Genomic DNA, 19,513 nt, shown 5'->3' with positions numbered 1-19,513 from the left:
CCCCACACTAGTGTACCAAGCAGGCAAGATAGCAATTTGAAATACATGAGCATCCGGAAAGTCTTCGTTGACTGCCTCGGTCGGCTCACCAGACCTGATCCTTGACAATTGATCAACGATCACATAGCTTTTCTCGGGTCGGACAATGATATTGAATGTAAACTCTTGCAAGAGTAACCACCGGCCGATCCGTCGTAGGATTATCGGCTTGTTGACCAAGTACATCAACGCCTAGCGGTCCACATAAAATGTAAATGGTGTTGCCAAAAGATAGTGTCGGGATTTCTAGACCGAATACACCATCCCCAAGGCTTCTCTTTCCGTGGTGTTGTAGTTCTTTTCAGCCTTTGACAGCAACCGACTCGCAAAGTAAACCGGGTGGTCCACTCCGTGGCCCCCAACTTGTGCCAATGTGGCTCCGATTGCAAAGTTGGACGCGTCCACGTGGACATGGAACTCCTTGTCCCTGTTCGGGTACATAAGAATTGGTGCACCCACCAATCGTGTCTTTAGTTCTTGAAATGCTTCTTCTTGCGTCGTTCCCCACGCGTATGGTTCTCCTCTCCGTGTCAGTTTGTCCAGTGGGTACGACACGCGAGCAAAGTTCTTGATGAATCTCCTATAGTACCCAATGTGTCCGAGAAAGGACTTCACTCCAGTGACATCCGCTAGTGCCTCCATTTCCACGATCACCCAAACCTTGTCCGAGTTGGTTTTCAATCCAACCTTGCATACGATGTATCATGTCCCCTTTCTAGAGTGGACATCAGAGACGAAGGAGTTGGCCTATCATTGGAGTCTCATAGGCTAGCAGAGGTTGATTGGGACTCATTCATTGCATATAGTGACTGGATTTTGGCTTTACAGGTAGTTTGGAGCCAGTTTGGAGCAGTTCCGATATTTTAGGGGATATCCCTAAATTAGGAGGTCGTGACAGTTGTCAGTCGTGAGGTTGTTCATACCTTTCAGATGGTTTCAGTTTCAGGAGATTTGGGTGTGTTTCCTAGTTTCTAGGAGCATCCCTAGATTTTAGGGATGAGACTGCCAGTTGATCCATGATTTCCAACATCAGGCACAGACAGGTGACAGGTTCAGTTTCAGGCTTTTGGTGTGTTTCGAGCTTTCTATAGCTATTTGGGTTATATTTTTAATATATTTAAATATTTCCTAAGTTAGCGTTTTAATATTTTAAATAAGGCTATGTCTATAGCCATTTCGGAGTAATAAGAGGTTTTTGGCTTCATCTGGATTCGTATGCCCATGTGTTATAGCTCGTTGGAAAGGTCTTGAACTTTTCTAAATGATTTTCACTTGCCAAGGTCCTTTTGGCGCTTGGAGTTATTTTATATTGAAAAAGTGGTGTTTTTTCTATACTTGGGCACCCAATATTGGGAAATATGACTTTATATTAAAGCACACTTTTCATATATAGTTAGGGTTCGATTTGGAAGGAAAAAGATATAAGGAGAAGTAAACCTAATTTCTCATTATCTTTTACATATTGAAAACTTGTTTGGTGCGATATTGCTCTAGTAGAGCAATTCTTCAATCTGGGACGCAAACCCCATGATTGGTACTGGCTGGGACGTAGCCCTCAGCTATTGATTGGCAGTGGATTCTTTTGGCATTGGCATTATTGATCAGAGTGTATGCGCTATTCCTTGTGGAGATTCAGATTGCTTGGTGAGGGTTTCAGCAGGGTGGTTGAATTTCCCAGCTGGGGCGTGATTGTTTCAGCTTGATGCCACCATTACAGTAGATACACTTTACGCTGGAAGTGGTGAAGACTTTCATTCAGCCATAGCTGGTGTTCTTGGTTTGTGTTCATCAACTACCCTTCATTTGGCACCATTCTTGGATGTAAGCACATCCCCAATGCATAGGGAATGATCTGGATATTATAAATCAGAAATCTGCTTGGTACAATTTGTATCAATTCTGATTTAATTGAATGTTCTTACTTGTTTCAACTTCCTTCCTTATTTGTTGTTCTTTATTCATTAATTGCTTATATATTCAAAAAAATACAAAAAGAAACCAAACATTCTGCAACTTCTCTCTATTCTGTAAGACCATCAGCAAAATCACAAGAAAAATATAGTTTATTATTTTAAAAATTATAGCGGATCAGCAAGGGGATCCACTAAGGATCTTTCAGTGGTATCAGAGCCTACATCCTGCCAGCCTATAGGGTTTATGAGAAATTGTCACATCTGGGTACTGGATAAAAAGTTTTGATAATTCATTTCAGCATCTGGGTACTGGATAAAAGGTTTTGATAATTCATTTCGGCATCTAGGTAGTTGATAAAAAGTTTTGATAATTCATTCCAGCATCTGGGTATTTGATAAAAGGTTTTGATAATTCATATTAGCAACTAGGTAGTTGTCAGCCTACACATTTATGCTTACAGTTGACAGCTGGTAAGACAATACGTTGGCCAAAGTCCCAAAATTGTGGAGAACAAACTTTATTTCGACCTCCGGGATTTGTCGAGATATCAGTTTAGTTACAGGTAAATACGATGGGCACTCAAAAGTTTCATCTTCTCCAACACGTAAAAGTAGGATGCCTCCTGCCAAGATATTTAATGATACAATTATGAGCAGCTATCATCAGTATTGTTCTCTTCCTAAGATGATACGTGAGCTCCTTTCCTTCACATAATTTATGGGTGTACCCGGAGTAGACGAGGATAACTTGGTAGCTACAACTTCAGATCAGTGGCAAAGAAGGAAAGAAGAATCAAGGGTGTAGGAATCAGGAATGGAGAGAGAACTTTCATTTAGGGGTAATATACCTCTACATAAGAATGTTTTGGTGCCCTCAAGTTCCGATGAGTGGGACAAGAATTTATGTGATGGTTTTGTTAGACATGTGGATTCAACTCTAGGAGACATTAGAACAGCTTTGGATAATGAATTGTCTTCACCTTCCGTGCAGGGGATTTCCCAAGAGGCAACTGATTTAGAGGTTAGCAATTCTGATTTTCATGACAGCAATGAGGTACCTTTGCATCAGCTTGAGGTATCAATATCTACACTTGTACAAGATTGTGCCAATGTGTTGTCACATGAAGGTATTCAAAATTTGGGTACCAATGATGCTTTGAATGTTGGGAACTCATATCATGATGATTCTGATTTTATAGATCAGACCTTAGAATCCAGCCCAGTATGTTCTCTTAGTAGCACTGGACCCCAGGATCATGAGCTAGTGGGTTGTGTGGACACATGGGATGCAGAAGAGAGTGATGACAGTGCATTTTCAGCAGTATCATCATTGACGGATGTGGTGTTCTCAAAGGCACAGAGCAGCAATACTTTGGATGAGGTTGTATCCATGGCCGAGTGCATACACGATGTTGACTACAGAGAGGTACAGGATACAGATACAACTTCTTTCCACAATGTAGATTTTGAGCTTGTACAGTTACAAGAGAGCCAACATTCTCGAACTCCTCATCACCTAATTGGACAACTCAAGGTTGATGACAGGAGTATAGACACAGTTATTGAGTATTTCGATGTCGCTCGCCAGTTGTTGGCTACACATAGTTGGAGCACCCTCATGATTGATGAGCAGGGCAGTAGTGATTTTTCCTTACCAGAGTTTCATGCTCTTTATGGAGCCATTGGGATACTGAAGCATGAGTATTTACAGTTAGTGGCTGACCGAGATTAACTCCTTCAGAGGGATTTTATTAGTTATGGTGCTTTGTTGAGGGAAGAGGAGGAAGTTGATATCCTCTCTCAGGAGCTTGAGGCGACTGTTGTTGAATGGGAGGATACCCAGTTGTCCCTTTAGGAAGCGAACTCCAGATTGGAGGAGCTTTCTGATAGATTGAGAGTGGCATAGACATCATCAGCGACAGATACAGTACAGTGTTCTACTGTGACACTGCGAGATTCACCAGAGAGTTGTGATTTGACTCACGATATTACTCCATTGTTTTCACAGGCGACTAGCAGTTTGTCAGCTGGTTGGGAGTATGATACTCTTGTTGACTTGTTTCCTTCTCTGGAAAGCAAATCTTCTTTTACACCTGTATATGGTGAAAATGGATAACAATAATAACGATATTGAAAGGCTAAATGGATTCAACCACAAAACCCTAGCCTAACAACAACAAAGATCCACCATAACATATGAAGATTACCTAAGACAATGCAAATCAAATGAAATCACAAAGATTCTACCATCACATGTCCAATAGGGTTTGAATCTCCATTCTTCCTATCTCCATTGATCTTGCTTGATATATTTGCTCTCAGATTTTATGTGCACAAGAGCTCAACAAAGAACGGAATGTGGTTGCAAGTAGGATCGCATATGCCAAGTAGTCAATTGATCAAGTGGTTAGTTAGGGTTGATAATGAAGGAAGTATCTCCTTATATATAAGACACCATAAGAAATGGAGGGATAAGATTGAGAGGTGTAAAAGGAGGTAGGCTATGATTAGAGGGGAGGTAAAAAAAAATAATAAAATAATGAAAGGGGTAGGTAGTGTAAGAATTAAGAGATGAATGACATGTGTCATGGGTAGAAAAAGCTAATGAATTAATTAAATAAATAAAGATTTATTTAATTAATAGAAAGAGTGAGATCAATTAAATAAATAAGATATTTATTTAATTTAGGAAAAGGAATAATTTAAATAAATAAATGTATTTATTTAAATGAGAAATAAGGCTAGAAGAGGATAAATGAATTAATTAAATAAATAAAGATTTATTTAATTAATAGAAGAATTAGGCTTAGATAATTAAATAAATAAAAATATTTATTTAATTAGACATGACAATTTTGGGTGTCTACAACACCTCTTATAGTTGACGAGGGAAACCAGTATGTTTCACCGCAGAGCCACAATGCTCAGTTGAGGTGTATTTTGGATTTTGGATCTCAGACATATGAGTTGTCTTCGGATTCATGGTTTGAGAGCAGTGGGAGTCATGATGAGTTTGATGGACAAGATTATGACACAGAGCCATTGAGTGAGCCTACGAGAGTCCATTTAGATTACCTCGCGAGGAGTGCACTTCATTTCTCTTTTAGTCCGATTGTAGATGATCAGATGGCTCGCAGATATGAGTTGGTTCGGGACTTATACTATCCGTGTTGCGATAGTGCTCTCCCATCTTCAGAGGATAGAGTTATTGATTGCAAGCACCTGATCCAGCAGTTTGGGATGGATTGTTTGCAGGATCAACAAACAATCAACCGTTATGATGAGCAGCGACCATCAGAGTTTTTCATCTCCTTGACACAGAGACTTCATCCAAGATCATGGGGGAAGGATGATGCATGGATTAGCAAGTGTGTTGTTGTGGATAGTTATCACAGGTGTGAGAGTTTCATAGTGGTTGTAGAGAGACACGGTATCGAGGATGCCTCTTACTATCATTGTCTCTTCATGACAGATGGATGTGGATTTAGTTTTATTTGGGATCCAGGTGTTGATTCATTTGATACAGCATCTTATAGGGATTATAGTATGTTGCTCCAGATATTAAGATAATATGGAACTTATATCAGAGGAGAGCGCCAGGAGCAGTTTATGTCCTACAGGTGGTTTGTGTGGGATCATGGTATAGACATGTGTAGTACCTTTCTTTCGTGGATCCTACATGGGTTGCTTCACTTCAGATGTATAGATGTAGTCGTGGGTGTACAGTGGTTGTTGACACTTGGACGGTATGTTCGGAATTTAAGTGTCGGTATGTTCGGAATTTCACGAGGATGGAGCTGGAGTTTACCCACTATCCATCTCAGTTTATCAAGTAGAGTGGGACGACAATTGATCCACAGGTTGATTGTCATCAGATAGCTGACGTGGATGAGTTATGTGATGTTACTCCTAGTGAGTACTTTGAGCCAGTTGATGTGGCAGTTTCACCTGATTCTCTAGACAGGGTGATTGTTTCATTGCTGGTTGGTGATTACATATTTTTAGATGCCAGCCTGGATAGTGATGATTTTAGTTAGTATTATATATTGTCTAGTGAGTTGGCATTAGATCTTCCGGCACATCAGCAGCAGTGTGTGGCAGTTGTGTGTCACTTGTGTCAGATGGGGTCAAATCACAGAGGGCCTTCCATGGATTGGCATTCATTGGATATTATGACGGATGTTATGCATGTTGGTGATCACAAACACACTAGTGATCTTGGCATTTATGGATGTTTGATCTATGGAGATGATATAGTTTTCCATTGCTCACTTGAGGTATTCAGGGGGAGCTATGCTTCGCTCTGGGACCCAGGCAGTGTTGATTTGACAGCACAGGTGCTTCAGCGTTTTGAGGAGCCATTCTAGACCGGGGTATTGCATGTTGTTTATATCAGAGATGAGCAACAGTTACGTGCAATGATTTGTTTACGTCTTATTTGGGATGGTGGAGGATTCGTGTTTCAGTTGCTTGTGGGCAAGCAACTCCGAGAGGGGAGGATTGTCATGTCCCCTTTCTAGAGTGGACATCAAAGATGGAGGAGTTGGCCTATCATTGGAGTCTCATAGGCTAGCAGAAGTTGATTGGGACTCATTCAGTGCATATAGTGACTGGATTTTGTCTTTACAGGTAGTTTGGAGCCAGTTTGGAGCAGTTCCTAGATTTTAGGGGATATCCCTAAATTTTAGGAGGTCGTGACAGTTGTCAGTCGTGAGGTTATTCATGACCTTTCAGATGGTTTCAGTTTCAAGAGATTTGGGTGTGTTTCCTAGTTTCTAGGAGCATCCCTAGATTTTAGGGATGAGACTGCCAGTTGATACATGATTTCCGACAACAGGCACAGACAGGTGATAGGTTCAGTTTCAGGCTTTTGGTGTGTTTCGAGCTTTCTGTAGCTATTTGGGTTATATTTTTAATATATTTAAATATTTCCTAAGTTAGCGTTTTAATATTTTAAATAAGGCTGTCTATAGCCATTTCGGAGTAATAAGGGGTTTTTGGCTTCATCTGGATTCATATGCCCATGTGTTATAGCTCGTTGGAAAGGTCTTGAACTTTTCTAAATGATTTTCACTTGCCAGGGTCCTTTTGGTGCTTGGAGTTATTTTATATTGAAAAAGTGGTGTTTTTCTATACTTGGGCGCCCAATATTGGGAAATATGACTTTATATTAAAGCGCACTTTTCATATATAGTTAGGGTTCGATTTGGAAGGAAAGAGATATAAGGAGAAGGAAACCTAATTTCTCATTATCTTTTACATATTGAAAACTTGTTTGGTGCGATATTGCTTTGGTAGAGCAATTCTTCAATCTGGGACGCAAACCCCATGATTGGTACTGGCTGGGACGTAGCCCTCAACTATTGATTGGCAGTGGATTCTTTTGGCATTAGCATTATTGGTCAGAGTGTATGCGCTATTCCTTGTGGAGATTCAGATTGCTTGGTGAGGGTTTCAACAGGGTGGTTGAATTTCCCAACTGGGGCGTGATTGTTTCAGCTTGATGCCACCATTACAATAGGTACACTTTACGCTGGAAGTGGTGAAGACTTTCATTCAGCCATAGCTGGTGTTCTTGGTTTGTGTTCATCAACTACCCTTCAGTTGGCGCCATTATTGGATGTAAGCACATCCCCAGTGCGTAGGGAATAATCTGGATATTATAAATCAGAAATCTGCCTGGTATGATTTGTATCAATTCTGATTTAATTGAATGTTCTTACTTGTTTCAGCTTCCTTCCTTATTTGTTGTTCTTTATTCATTACTTTCTTATATATTCAAAAAAATACAAAAAGAAACCAAACATTCTGCAACTTCTCTCTATTCTGTAAGACCATCAGCAAAATCACAAGAAAAATATAGTTTATTATTTTAAAAATTACAACAGATCAGCAAGGGGATCCACAAGGGATCTTTCACGATGTGTCCCAGTAACTTCCCTTGGGGGACCATGAATCTGCACTTTTTGGGATTTAGTGCTAGTCACGCCCTTTTGCATCTTTCCATGCATTCCCCGAGAGCTGCTAAATGTGCATCCTGTGTGTTGTAAATTGACCAGTCGTCTAAGAAAGCCTTGAAGTTGCCCACCGACATTTTGTCAAAGATGTGGAGGATTATTCTTTGAAAGGTTGTTGGCGCATTGCATAGGCCGAAGGGCATTCTGTTATATGCATAGACGCCATCTTCCACCACGAAGGTTGTCTTCAACTTATCCTCCTCTGCGATGGATATCTGGTTATAACCAGAAAATCTGTCCATAAACAAGTATATTTCATGCCCGGCCACTTCCTCCAGAATGGTGTCGGTGAATGGTATAGGGAACGAGTCCTTGATAGTGACTGCATTGAGGCACCTGAAGTCGACACAGATTCTGATTTGATTGGCCTCTTTCTTCAGGGATATCACTATCGGGGATACCCATTCGCTGGTTTGCACCTTAAAAATGATCCCCGCTTCGAGCATACGCTCAATCTCATCATTTACCCTTGCCACATAATTCTTCTTCATCCTGTACGGCCTTTTCCGTACAGGTACAACTCCCGGTACCAAAGGAATCCGGTGTACATAGTTCTGGTGGTATGCCCTTCATGTCCTTATAGCTCCATGCAAGCACGTCCTTATATTCCATGAAAATTTTAAATGCGGCAGCTTTTAATATAGGGTTCCAATCATCACCAACCAGAATATTCTTAGGCACAGTTTCTTCACCGAGGTTCATGGCTTTTACGGAAGGCTCAGAGTACCGAATGGGTTTCGCCATGTCAAACTCGTGTGTCGATGCTTCATTTACCTGTGCGTCCCCTTCCATGTACTCTTCTTCCGCTGGCGGGAACCTCTTCTCCTCTGGCTCCTCTATCTGGAACATGTTACACTGGAACAACTCATAATCCTCCATCTGCCAATGGAAGAGTCCATTCAATGAGCATATGTCATCCTCTAAGCAACCGTCCAGTTCAAACACTCCTTCGTTATTTGGTTCCATGTTGTCTCTGCCTTCGTAGGAATCCCACTCCCATCTGTTTGAGTCTTCTAAATCAGAGTCCGATGCGAGCTCCTCAATGACGGCCTGGTTCATGAGGTCAATGACGTACTTTCATCCATCTTTCTCCATGGAGAGGGTGTTCTTCTTCCAATTGTGATTCACCTTTCCTTTGACCAGCCACCCTCTCCCTAAGATGACGTCGTAGCCCTTCTTCTTAAGTGGGATCACCACAAAATCCAAGACAAATGGTTGTGTTCCGATCTTCACTTGTTGTGCCATAAGCGTTCCCAGGGGTTTTATCCCATGTTGGTCTGCGCTAAGCAAGTTAAAACTTGGTGGCCATAGTGTCAGTTTGCCAAGCTTCTTCCAAGTTTCTTCAGGAAGGACATTTACCCCAGACCCGCCATCTACAATGGTGTCTGTTAGGATGGTCCCAAGTATGCCCATTTCCACGATTGCTGGATGCCGACTGTTGTTCAATGTCAGGATCAAGGGGTCTGTTGCCGACCCGCCAGAGGCATCTGTACCCTAGGTTATCCGACTCTGCGTGGTTATTTGTACTGAACGCAAGAGTGTCGTACGTAGTTGAGGCATTGTTTCTAGAAGGTCCTTCACTTTTACGAGTACTTCTATCTGCAACATTTGCTTCAGAATATTTTCCTCTACCTCTGAGCGGGAGGTACTTGTCGCCTCGTAGGTGTCAATCTGTTGTGCCATCATCTCTTTCTCCACTTGGGCTTTCGCCTCCAGTGTTCGTTGTTTCTCTGTACATGGGTTAGGGTAGGTGGCTTTCTTCGTCTTCGACCTTGTGAGAGCCAACACCGGCTCCTCCGTCCCCGTTCCCTCGATGTTTAGTAGCTTGACCCCGGATTTTGGGTAGTTTTCGTCGTCATGATCTCCTGGTCCACACCACTTACACAACTTTTGTGGGGTTTCTTCCATTGTGTAGTCTTTGGTGAAGTACCCCCACTGGTTGCAGGCCCTACACTGGATCATTGGTCGCCCTTTTGCGTCGTACTGGATCTAGCTCCAATTGTTATTGTTATTGTTTTTTCCTCCCCATCAGTTGTTCTGGTACCCGCCAAATGATGCATTGTTATTGGTGGGTTGGGACGTGCCCGCTATTGCGGACGCTAACAGTTGCTCTTGTGTAAAGAGGATCGGTTGATTCCTCGTCTTCATATTATAAGGGCATTCCTTCGTAGAATGTCCCATTATTTGGCAAATGTCACAGCAGGCCTTCTTCGGGCAAGAACCTTTCATGTGCCCATCAATTCTGCATTCAGTACACCATAAATCGCCTTCCTCGGTTTTGCTCATGCTCCCCTTCATTGTTTTAAACTCTTTCATCATTCGCTCCATGTCTTTCTGGAGCGCCTGGACCTTCTTGCTGGATTCCCCGTCGTTGCTGCTTTCTTCTGAGGAGTCGTCTTCGTCGGACAAGGATTTGTCCTCCTTTTTAGATGTTTTATATTCACTCTCCAGGTCCATCACCCTATTGTACACATCGTTGTATAATGTGGGCAGTACAATCTTCATTTTTTTCCGATGATAAGGCCTCAATCCTTCCACAAACCATCTCTTCTTCAACGCGTCTGTTGGCTGGCTATCCATCTTCCCCAACAACTCTTTCAGCCTCCGGCCATATGCACAAACCGTCTCCTTTTTGCCTTGTTTTGTACTGTAGATTTCGACTACAATTTCATTATTGTCTCGTAGTAGCCGAAACTCTGCTTGAAATTCTTTTTGTAAGTTAGCCCATGTAGTCACCATTTGTTTATCTATGTCGGAGTACCAATCAATGGCTACTTCCCTCAGTGTGGCCAGAAATTGCAGCACCCACTCAACCTGGTCCACCACCCCATTGGCGAACCAGATGGTCTCACATGTACGGCAATGCCGTACGGGGTCTTCCTTTTCATCCCCCATGAACTTTGGCATTTTTTGTTTGTTTGCCATCACACTTCTTGGTTGCGCTATGCCTGTGCCTCCCGAACCCGACCCTCCAGAGGTTGGTCCTCCAGAAACTGGTGCGTTGGTTCCTACTACGTGACTCTGACTTTTAGGATCGGATGTCGCCGAGCCAAACAGATTGTTTCTCGTATCGTGCCCCCGTGTCCCTTTGACACCTTCGGCCGCACCGGTATCCCCGACCTCTCTGTTCTCGGTTTCGGTCCCCTTCTCCCTTCTTGTCTCGTTTCCCCTAAATGGTGTGTACGGATTGACCACACTCTCGTCACCGATCTCCTCCAACGTGAGGGACAAATCCCCCAACTGTTTCCTGGTGGTTTCGATTAGCACCGCATCTTGGCCCTCGCTAGAGCCATTGCTTCCATTTCCACCGCTTCCTTCCTCGACAATCCTCTTGAATCTTCTTCTTCGTTTTGCTTGTTGTTCGATAATTAATGCTCGTTGGGCGGCTTCAGAGTCCCCTATGTATTCCTTTTTGTTTTTGTCCTTATTTAGCAGATTGGGCATTAATTCTAAATTTTCCTTATGAAATAAAACAAGACATCATATTAAAAAAGAACACTTTTATTAATTCATCCCTCGTATATAATGTATGTCACTGACATACTCATTACAATGGGGGTGTTCTTGTTTATTCTCCTTCGCCCGTACACAGTTCAGGGATTATTTACCCCTCGCTTGGTTTCATCGCGCTCCTCTTCTTGGCGCTCGTAAAACTCCCGTAGGATTTGTTGTCGTTGGTTCTCCCGATAGGTGTCTTCCCTGCAATTTTGAAGAGCCAAAAATGCCTATGACAGAAGGTTAAGCAAGTTGCTCATCAAACGATTTACCATCGGGCTTATACCAAGCGCACTCCACACAGCATCCTCTGGAACATCCTCGGTGGTGGCTTCTCTTCATACATGTGTTTCGATCGCCGCCTGGAGGATGCAGGAGAAATCTTTAGTAAGTGCTAGTTCTCCCTTGAACAGTTCTTTAGGCTCTTCGTCAGGGTTATTGCTCGTCCCTTCGAGCAATGGTTGTCCCATTATCCATGTGCCATGTAGTATATTCCCGTGCTCCAAATTAATTAAGGCAACGGCGCCAGATGTTTTCCCTACAGGTGTGAGTGTGTGTTTAGTGCATTGCAGATAACTTGAATATGACAATATACACAGATGCCATCAAATAGAAAAACTCAATACTGCATTCTCATTGATAACATGTGTCAGTACATCAGATAACATCAAGCCTGTACTATCCTCCCACAAACTGGAAACAAGGACGACTATATAGGTGTCGGCACGATTACCCTGTGCCAACTGTCGGCAACCATCAAGTTAACCGCCGACCTTTAACACACAAATTAACACATACGTAATTACCTGACAACAATTCCCTTGCAATTTTACCCAAATATTACATGTAGCCTTTGTATCCCCGAGTTGCATTGCAAGGTTGCTTAAACCCCAAACGTCAAAAGCATGTGAAGTGATGAAAATTGTGCATGAGCATTGCTCAAACCCGCCATCCATACATGGCCACTGCACAAACCCAATTTTGTGCATGAAGGCTTTCAATTTCCGATTTCATACACAAGCATATGACAATTCCAAAATCATAAATATGAGTTGATGAGACCCCATGCACATGATTCTTAGGCTATTGAAGGTCATTGAACTAGCATGATGGAGTTTTGAAAAGCATTAAGGGAATGAGGTTATGAAAGATTGCATCAAGTTCGTAAGAAGGGGAAAACATAGAATGGAGATAGTAAAACATAGATCCTGAAAGATTGTGTCAAGTTTTGAAGAGTAACTTTAATTGCAATGCACCTACTTATGAGAAGAAGTAAAACCACATGGAAAAAGTGAAAGATTGATTTCAATTCATAAGCACTAGTAACTTCTGCCACTTCAATACATACACAATACCAATCTCCACCTTGCTCAAAATGTACACTACAAATCTCCACCTCCTTATACACGAGCATAAGGAATCCCCGTCTTGCTATGCATGTGGTTATGCAATCTCCGCCCAGCTATGCACAATCAATCTCAATTTTGACCAAGTTATACATGTGTCATAAAATTCCACCTTACATTTGACATTTTATACATACATACACCAGATTTCTGCTTTGTATACACAAACCTGTTGGTGGACGTTTTATCATCTACCGAATACTTAGAATAAAATACCACAAGGATATTCTATCCTCTCCTGGACAAAATCACTACTTGTGCCAAGATTGTGAGAAGACCACAAGGCGACTCCAAGGTCTATATGTGCGAACAAGCGACTTTAGTGGAATAGCTTCTAGGTAGTGTGTGCTGAAAATCTCAAGGGGGACTTACATGCGAACTCAAATCATTCACAAACTGTATTTAGGCAGATTTGACAATTTATGCTCTATGTTTTTTGTTTTTTTTAATTTAGGACTTCAAAGAAAAGATAAAAAGGATGAGGATTTAGGAATTCTATGCTACTTCTAAGCTATTCCTATGAACTCAAGAGACGGTAATGACTAGATGAAACCGGTAACGATGCTTTGTTTCACCACACTTGGACAACTAAGCAAAGCAGGTGCAATCTTCTAAGGTTATGCTTAAGGTTTTCACACTTAGGAAGAATACCAACAATTGAACAATATCATTCCAAGTAGAAGTTAAACATCCATATTAAAAACAACTCAGACTAACTTTGCACATTGAAAGGAAATCATCCATCCAACAAAAGTATGAGCAAGATTTCACCAATCAATACTATCAGATCTATCATTCATCTAACAACTTGAAAAAAAATTGCTTAAGCAAATCTAATCTAATTGTTGAAGGGAGTATGTAACAATGAAACCATTTAGCAATAAAAAGATTTCAAAACAATACTGATAATGAATATTTTATTACTCAAATAGCTCTGTGCAACAATTTCATATATCTCTCCACAACACAATGAAATGAGACAATGGGGGTTTACATAGAGTTTTGAAAGAAAAATGAATGGTCGAGATCGATCTAAGATCAACGACTGAGATCTAAACAACCCAACCCTAGATAGAGTTTCCCAAAATAATATCAAAGATCAATTACAAAACAAACAAGTGGCGCAAGATGCTATTTTTTAGGATTGTGTCCCTTTCTTTTGATATTCATTGAACTTGGACACAATTCGGTCCACTTCCTCCATTGTGACATGTGGCAATAGGTTAACCTTGAATTCCAATCCTTCTAAGTCATCTGCACAAAGAGCAAAGGTGAATTCCCAGTCTAGTTGCTGCTTCTAAAAGGCATCTTTGATGGAAAGGAGGTTCGATGCTTTAGCCAGGTTGCTCTTCAAGACCGGTCTTGTAATGGCAAAGAAGATGTTCTGTGTTTTGATCTTCAGATTCTCCAACTGCATATCCCTTTCTTTGATGGTTTCTTTCTCAAGTATTTATGCAACTATAAGGAAAATCTTATCCTGAATGGCCCTTATTTGTTCTTCTATTTTATCAGCATCAATCTTCACTTTTTCCAAGACCTCATTCCCTACAACCAATGTCCAGAGCCAACTATGAAAATCATAAGCAGCCCCTACTTCAATTATCTTCTAATTAACCAACTCTTGGGATGAGATTCCTTTGAGTTCTCGAAGGCATGGAATGATTCTTTCCTGGACATCTTGGGAAGTCAACCCACATTTCTTCCATGTTCTCAATCCTGGTAAGCAAAGAAGAAGTTTGCTCATATGTCGATGATATTTCTTCCATGAACGTGGCTGCCTCTTCTTTTGTACTTTCCATCCAATCCCTAGTTTCTCTGGCTGTCACTGTGTCTTCCTTAGAATTTTTGACTACCTGCTGTGAATCCAAAAGTAAGAGAGCTTCTAGATTGGCTTGATCAAATGGCTTAGTAGTTAACTGTCGAATATACTCTTTCAAGCACTCTACTTCTCTCTTATGCTCATTCTTCTTTTTTGTCTCCTCATCCAGTTTTGCCTTTATGGAAGCAACTGAATTATCTAAGTCATCTTTTGCTTGGGTCTTTGTGATTGGGCCTAAGTCGAAAGTGGTGATCTCAAACTCATGATGGGCAATGTCTCCCTTTGCTTTGTTCACCTTGGGCACAGCTATATGCACTATGCGGTTGCCTGTCTCATCTCTCTGGATGGTAGAATATCTCTTGGCTGGCTTCTTCACAGCAATTTGCTCTAACCTAGCCCAGAAGTCTATCATGTCATCCTCTTCTTGTTCTTCTACTACTGGCATGTTCATCTTCAATCTTTCTTTCAGCCATTCAGGAACAGTGGACTGCTCAATGCCTTCTACCTCTTGGCCATCCTTTGTTTCTATGTCACATGCAATCCCCCAGAGAGAAAAAATCATCCCTTCTTGGAACTCTTCCTCTTCAATATCTGTGTCATGCTCTGATTCTAGGATTTCTGTGTCAGTAGGTGATGGTGGTTGTTCATCTTCCTAATGAACTAATTCTGCATTTTCCTCATTAACTGAAGAAGGAATTTCTATTTCGGCCAATGGTTCATCAATATTTAATATGTATTTCTCATTCCTTGATGTTGCGGAATGAGATGGTTCTATCCTTTGCCTTTCTGAGTAGGTTCTTCATTCTCAATTGCCTTCCCCTTCCTTTTAGCATTCTCGCTTGGTCTGGCATCTTGTGTTGCTTCTTCATTTGAAGAATATCCTTCTGCTACTCCCATCAGATTATATGTCAAATTTATATTCTTATGCTTCAGCCTGTGACACTGCTGATTAACCCACCACCTGGTATATTTCATGACTGAGCAGTGGCCACATTAGGGTGGCTAAGTCTGCATGATCCGACTCTAACCACTTCATAGGAGGAAGAGGTGCATGCTCATCAAAACCAGGTTGAGTATGCTCTCCATTATCTTCTAACTGATCTGGTACAAGAAAAGGTTGAGTTTCTCTAATGAAATTTACAAATAGCCTGAAATGTAACCTTTTTTTGATTTCGTACTCATCAACAGCATTTGCCCAGAAATCTTCTATATCTACTCTATGCTTGAATCTTTCCTCTTTACTCATCTGAGGTTATTGTGAGTATCATAATTGGTTTTGGACTAGTAGAAGGTAAAAGGATACCACTGCATTTCAAGCCTAGCACCCTTAGTTGCCTGCGCAATTGAACAAAATTCTTTCATGTTTCCAATGAAGAATGGAAAAGATATGGCTGCCTTCTGCCTTATTCTTTTGAAACTCTAATATGTCTCCAATTGTCTGAGAACTTCCAACAGGACCATCTTGTTGGTTGGATAGATTGGCAACCAGTAAGGGTGGCCAGTGAAACCTTGGATTTTGATATAGGTGAACTTCGGAAACTAGATAAACCAGGATCCATGTCGACTGATCAAACTTTTGGATTCATAAGAAAGTCAGTTATGAGTGCCTCCTTGCAGTGTTCTTGTTATTTACATCAAGAATCCGTCATGGGCTGGGAAACTTTTCTCCTTGAGTTGCAATTGAGGATAACAATCATATGATTGGAATTCGTTCTCACCACCTCCTACTATGCCTTTGCAAATCAATCCTGAATATCTGTAAGTTGCTGCCAGCAAATAAATTATGTAGGAACTCATGTGGAATGTCTGTCCTTTCCATGTTCATCAACTGTTTGTGAAGATTATCATTGATTATGCGAGACCAGTTGAATATCTTAGTTCCTGAGGTGATTTCATCCATGAAATAGTACATCCATGTCTCAAATAGCTGACCCTTAGGGCTGCCCATTACTCTACCCAACAGTAGGATGATATCACCATACTCTTCCTTGAAGAATGGACGCAATAAATACTTCGGCACCTTTCCTTGAGGTCTTTTCTTCTCGAGCCAAGATTTGTTTACATTTGCAACACAAAGTTCAGACTGACTATTATAGAACCATTTGGGCCTGCTCCTTAGTCTTATAGGTGGTTTTACTGTGCTTTGGTATACCAAATGTCTCTTGGATGGATAATTTTGAAAGATTTGCCAAGACCCTTCCATCTGGTGCAATGATTTCTCTAGATTGTGCTTTATAGTGCAAGGCACATTCGACAATCAGCTCGACACTCTTTGGCTGGTGGGAATCCAGCTGCCTGGACAATTCCATTTTGCATCATCTTGCGAGAAATAGGTGTGGGAATATGCCCATCACGTCCATACATTCTTTTCTTAAATTCTTCCATATCAACGTGCCCGAGATTTGTGTCAGTGATGTTCTTCCATTTGGATTTGAGTTTGGACTTCAACTACGCTCCCTTGTTGGCGAACTTCAATGCTTCCTATAAATAAGCATAAAAACTCTATGTTATTTTCAGAATTTAATTCTGATTTTAAATTCTTTTCTGAAAATTTTACTTTCAGCCTGTTAAAAGGCTAAGTCTTTAAGGGTTTGGTCAAGAAATTAATTAAAAACAAGACAGAAAGATGAGGAAATTAAGTCAAATTGAGTTTTTGAATCCTCTTTATGACTGAAATTTACCTCTCATTCTGAAAATCTGCCTTAGAATAAAAGAAAAGTGCTTAATTTCTAGACCCTTGAGACTTAGAAGAATGTTCTTCTGGACAATTCTTCTTCAAAAATCCAAAATTTATGAAATTTGAGAGAAAACTTCTTTTCAATGCTTTTTGTTGTTTTTTTTAATTTTTAAATGTTTTTTTATTGTTTTTTTTTTGTTTTAATCTTTCCAAAATGGAAAGTTTTATTTCTTCTCTCAAAAATTCGATTTTATCTAGGAATCTTCTAGAACTTTCTAGAAATTTTGATGAGAATCAAAAATATTTCATGTGACATTTATTTCTCATCATGCTAGTCTGATTTTATGCGAATTAAGATCAGAACTTCATGTTTCTGGCATGGCAATTTTGTTCTCAATTCCAAGTCTCTAGTTAGGTGTCTTCACATATTCCATTTATGCTTGGATAGATCAAAGTATCAGTGTATGGTTGTCTTGCAAGGGTTTAGACAATTTCTTCATGCCTTTGGGTTTGTGATTTTGGAATGCTTTATGTCAATTGGACAGTCATCTTTTTTGAATCTTGTTTGCCTTGCCAATTTATGTCTTGGATTGTCTTGGATCAGTTCTTGGAAGAACTTTTGAACAGTTATCTTTGGGTGATTCTTCATCCATCATGTCTTGGTGAACTTGTACAATCATACGTCTTTTTGTCATGAACCATCCTTCTTGTACTTAGTGAATTTTGGGAGTTGTTTTGATATTGTGCGTGCTGCCCATGGTGAATTTCAAGATGGATCAGACAATTTGTCTTTCTTCCTGTCATATCTTTTATTTCTTTTTTGTGTGATGCTTCATTTGTCCAACCCTGCGGACTTGGATGAGAATATGTTAAGCCATGTTTTGTGAAACAAACTTCCAACTTGAATGCCTCCTTTCTTGGCGGAATTTACATGCTATGTACAGGTTCGTGTTATGCTTGGAAGGTCATGTGGATCAAACTTGAGTAATCTTTCCCTTTCGAGGCGGATTTGGATGGCTTTTAGAGCTTCAATCTGCTATCTTCAACTTTGCCAATCATGGCAAATTGGGATAGCAGCAGTTAGACAGTTTTATTTAGCTTTCAAACCCTTGAATATGTGAATTCAGATTACTTTCTTCTTGACAGGGCAGAGTTTATTCTTCCTTAGGCAATCTCATTTTATACTTGGAAGATCATCAAGGAATCTGTCAAAGGATTTATCTCCAGCAAACCTTTAATTTACTGTCTAGGATGAATCTTGGATGAGTTTTGGATATGTATCTTCCTGCAGATTTGAAAGATTTCTGAGGAGTCTGTGTGTAGATTTGGATAATCTCTCTCTCCCAAGGTGGATTCAAAGATTATTAATGGTGAATTCTGAATTTTATCAGCAAACCTTGTTAATGGCAAACTTTGAACTTTTTGATTGCTCCTTTTCAAACCCCTTGGACCTGCTTTACTTCTCCTTTCTATGGCAAATTTTGGAGAGTATCAAGGTGGAATTTACACCTTCAAACTGTTGTCAATGGTGAATTTGAGGAGAATATCAAATTTATTTCCTTCAAACCCTTGAATCTATTTCTTTTCTCATCTCCATAGCGAACTCCTCTGAAAATTTGATAATCCAATCAAATCTTGGAACTGCTTCCTAAGTGATTTTTAGGAAAAAACTCGAACTTCTTTCCTTCAAACCCTCGAATTTGCTCTACTTCAGATAATATGGCATGAATCTGATAATCTTTTATGCCTGAAAGCTGCTTACTTTAATCTCCCTTAGCGAATTTGGGAGAAGTTCGAACTTGATTGGCAAAGAGAGGTGATAATGGGATGAAACTTTCTTTTATAACCTCCTAAGTGGCTTCTAGAAGCTTTATTCCTCCTCCTAGAAGTTTGAACTTCATTACTTGGCACACAAGAAACTGATTTTAAGAAAGTTTTAATGCTTTAAGTGCTCTTTTAGAAAGATTAAACTCTTCATTGCTTTCTTCTAGAAGGGAATTTGCAAATTTAGGAAGTTTTAATGTTTTATTCCATCTTCAAAGAAGTTCAAACTCTTCATTGGAAGCATCCATCATGTTTAGAAAGTTTTATTTGTTTTAAATCTCCTTATAGAAGTTCGAACTTGACATGTCATATGTTTTATTGCT

At 40.4% G+C, this 19,513-nt stretch overlaps 1 protein-coding gene across 4 annotated transcripts in view; it reads right to left on the bottom strand.

Annotated features, from left to right (window-relative positions):
• The window catches only part of LOC131077964 (serine/threonine-protein kinase BLUS1), a 121,703-nt gene that overhangs the window by 17,648 nt on the left and 84,542 nt on the right, over window positions 1–19,513 (bottom strand). The gene's annotated exons all lie outside the window — the stretch shown is intronic.

The sequence above is a fragment of the Cryptomeria japonica genome, chromosome 5, assembly GCF_030272615.1.
Source record: "Cryptomeria japonica chromosome 5, Sugi_1.0, whole genome shotgun sequence".
NCBI classification, from domain to species: Eukaryota; Viridiplantae; Streptophyta; class Pinopsida; order Cupressales; family Cupressaceae; genus Cryptomeria; species Cryptomeria japonica.
Note: the sequence above shows the minus strand (reverse complement) of the source record. Positions and strands in the feature narration are given on the sequence as shown.